The sequence below is a fragment of the Dama dama genome, chromosome X (assembly GCF_033118175.1).
Source record: "Dama dama isolate Ldn47 chromosome X, ASM3311817v1, whole genome shotgun sequence".
NCBI lineage: Eukaryota > Metazoa > Chordata > Mammalia > Artiodactyla > Cervidae > Dama > Dama dama.
In genome coordinates this window covers 78,322,911-78,326,404 of record NC_083714.1, presented here as the reverse complement: position 1 = coordinate 78,326,404, position 3,494 = coordinate 78,322,911, and positions in this window count along the sequence as shown.

Genomic DNA, 3,494 nt, shown 5'->3' with positions numbered 1-3,494 from the left:
AACATAGCCCCACCTACTATGGGTCCAGAGCTCCATCTGACCAGAAAAGCTGGCAACACCTAGAAACTGTGTAATCAGCAATGCTTGGACCAAGAGGTGGGCTTGCCCAGTCAAGGGAACTGAGACATATCCCCACCACTGTGAAGAGTATTTCCCACCTCATCTGGTCAGAAAGGCTAGCAAGAATATCTGGAAGTTGTGCAGCCCAGCAACACTCAAGGCAAGAAGCAGGCAGGCAGAGCTGGTAGTTTGCACAGCAGAGCCAATGAACATGTTTGGCCAGAGAACTTGGAGTACGGGTTGGCTTAAGACAACAAGCAAAGAGCTTTACTAGCTTTAGGGCTGCATCTGTCACTGCACCCAAGCAGGGAAACTAATTCACGGCCCTGCTCATTGCTGAATACAGCCTCTATCTTGCCTGAGCAGGGAACCTAACCAGAGCACACAGGAAGCTGCATAGGCCATCCAACACCCCTGATTAGAGTTGCACTTGAACAGAGAGCACAACCCATATCTTTCCCTATTTTCAGGAAAAAAAAAAAAACTGGTGTTCTCACCTAACCAAGGAATTCAGTGCACACTATTGTCTGATTTGGGGTCCCAAACAATAAAGCCATACAGGTGCTTGATATCCTACCAGGGAGGGAAATTAATTCATAGGTCCATCTACTACAGAACATAGTACCCAGTCTCAATCATCTAGTAAGCCTGACCAGAGAATCCAGGAAAGTACAGCACCATCTAACAGGCTTACTTGTGTAGAGAACCAAGCTAGCCGTGCTATCCACATGTTCTCAGTCAGTGGCACACCTCCCCATCCACAGACTCAGAGCTTGAATAGTTGCCTCCCTTCACCCTCAACATAATAGCAGACCCCACTTGCCTAAGGACATTACCAACAGATATGCCTAGAAACACAAACTGAGTTGATTGGTGAAGATCCGCCTCTGCCTAAATGTGCACACTAAAATGTGCAGATACCAATGTAAGAAATCAAGGATAACAAAAACCAAGTAAATATAACATCAACAAAGGAAACTAATAAAAGCTCCAAGAACTGACCCTAACAAAATGGAAATCTGCAAATTGTCACACAAAGAATGGAGAACAATCCTCTTAAGGAAATCTAGCAAAATAAAAGAACACAATATAGGCAACTAAATGGAATTAGGAAAACTGCTTTTGTGGATGGATGGATGGATGGAGGTCAGGCCTGCAGCCAGAGGGAGGTGTTCTGTGAAAAGGCTGCTCCACAGGAGGACACCTAGATATCAGAGAAAGCTAGAGCTGAAAAGTACCCTGCAGGTCATCTAGTCTAACTCTCTCATTTTATAGTGAGAAGCCTAAAGCTCTAGGAGGAATAAGGCTCTCCAGTATTTAATTATTGGCCAAGCAGGAAAATTCCAGGTTTCTTAAGTCTTGCTTGACTTTTTTCCACCATTAACTTTGGTGAGTGCAAGGCTATCTTGGGGAAGACAGAGCAGCTTTGCCCATGTCATATAGCATATATCCAAAGCATACGTATAGACATGTTCAAGTGTTGTAATTGTTATAAGACCTTAATAGTTTGGCCACCTGATGTGAAGAGCTGACTCATTGGATAAGACCCTGATGATGGGAAAGATTGAGGGAAAGAGGAGAACAGGGCAGCAAAAGATGAAATGGTTGGATGGCATCACTGACTCAATGGACATGAGTCGAGCAAACTCCAAGAACTTCCAACTCTGTCTACAACTTAAACAGTACTGTATTTTCAGGGTTCCATCTTGCTGGTAAATTTCAAATCTAATTTCAACTCATAAAAGTCTCTCTAGATCTAGACCAGTGATTCTAATACTCTATAGGAGATTTGTACACTTATATTTCCAGCAGACTTCTTAATGACCTATGATATTATCTCCACTCCACCCTACTCCTCTCCTATATTTTGTATTATAGTGAATGGTGCCACTGACCCAATCATCTAAGACTGGAGTCTGTGAGCATAAAGAAGTTCTTTTCTCTCCTTTACTGCTCCCTTTAAGTCTAATCATGCATGAAGTCATGCGTTGTTCTTTTTTCCCTTAAATCTAGGGTGACCAACTCACCACAATTTGCTTGGTCTGTCTTGGTTTTAAAAGTGAAAGGCCCACATTTCCAGGAACCCCTTCAGTTCTGGGACAACTCATTCCCTCTGTCACTGACTTACTTCAGGTCTTCAGCATGTCTCTTCTAAATTGGTGGTGGTGGTTTAGTTACTATGTCCAGCTCTTGTGACCCCATGGACTGTAGCCCACCAGGCTCCTCTCTCCATGGGACTTCCCAAGCAAGAATACTCCAGGGGATCTTCCTGACTCAGGGGTCAAACCTACATCTCCTGCTTGGCAGGCAGATTCTTTACCACTGAGCCGCCTCTTCTAAATTATGGTCAACTAATTCCTTTGCCACCTCTGTCTCTATTTCAGGTTTACCTGTCACACTGTTGCCTAAGTTATCATCTTAAAACCAAATATGATCTGATTGTACTCTAGCTTAAAAGACCATGCTTGATCCTCATACAAATACGTCAATGTTCCTCAAATAAACATAATATGAAGGATTTTAGCCCCCCTCATCTCTCCAAATCTCTACCTCCATCTCTTGCTGATCTCAGGCTTCCACTCTGTGTTCCAGCCATACCAAATGTATGGCTTCCCAAGTACATGGTTCCCAAGCAATTATGGTTCTATGTCTGCAAAACTCCTACTCATCCTAGTATATACTTTAGGTATCACATTCATGAAGCCTTTCCCAAATCTTTAAGCAGAGGTAGTGCTCTATTCTCTGCCCTCCCAACAGTACTATTACTGTTTTCATTCTTATACTAAGGTATCATGTTATACATATTTGTCTGCCTGTCTATAGTATATGTGTCTTCCACTTGATTTTTAATTCATCCAGATCAACAACCACCACTTATTCATGATTGTATTCTGAGTGCCAAGCAGAATGCCTGCTATAGAATGATGGTCAACATGTGTGCATGTGTGTGTGTTTATCTTTGAACCATTCTCTTACAAATGGGGAAGGTGATTAGTATAATGTTTTCCAATAAAAATGGAGAACTCTAAAAATAAAGGCCTACAGCATTCATTCCTTTCTCAGATCTGTTTTGAAATAGTATTTCTAAATGCTCATGAACATGTTTCTCAGGGTCTCTGCAATAGAAAAGGGCATCTGTAAGTAGAGACTTATAATTGTTAAAAAGTAAAGTGTTATGCTAAGAAAGTGAGGTTTCAGTATGACCCCTATCATAAAGCAATTTTATAGCACTGACAAAAGTCTGGGTTACTATGACATAAACAGTGTTGTTATATTAATAATAACATATGATTTGGAAACACTAGTGATGTAGCTTAATATTTGTCAATATGATTATACAACAAAAGAAAAGTGAGATACTTCATAAAAGTGACAAATTTAACTTACAGTGATATAGTACTAACATTCATCCCTGCAAGATTAGAGTGTGGACT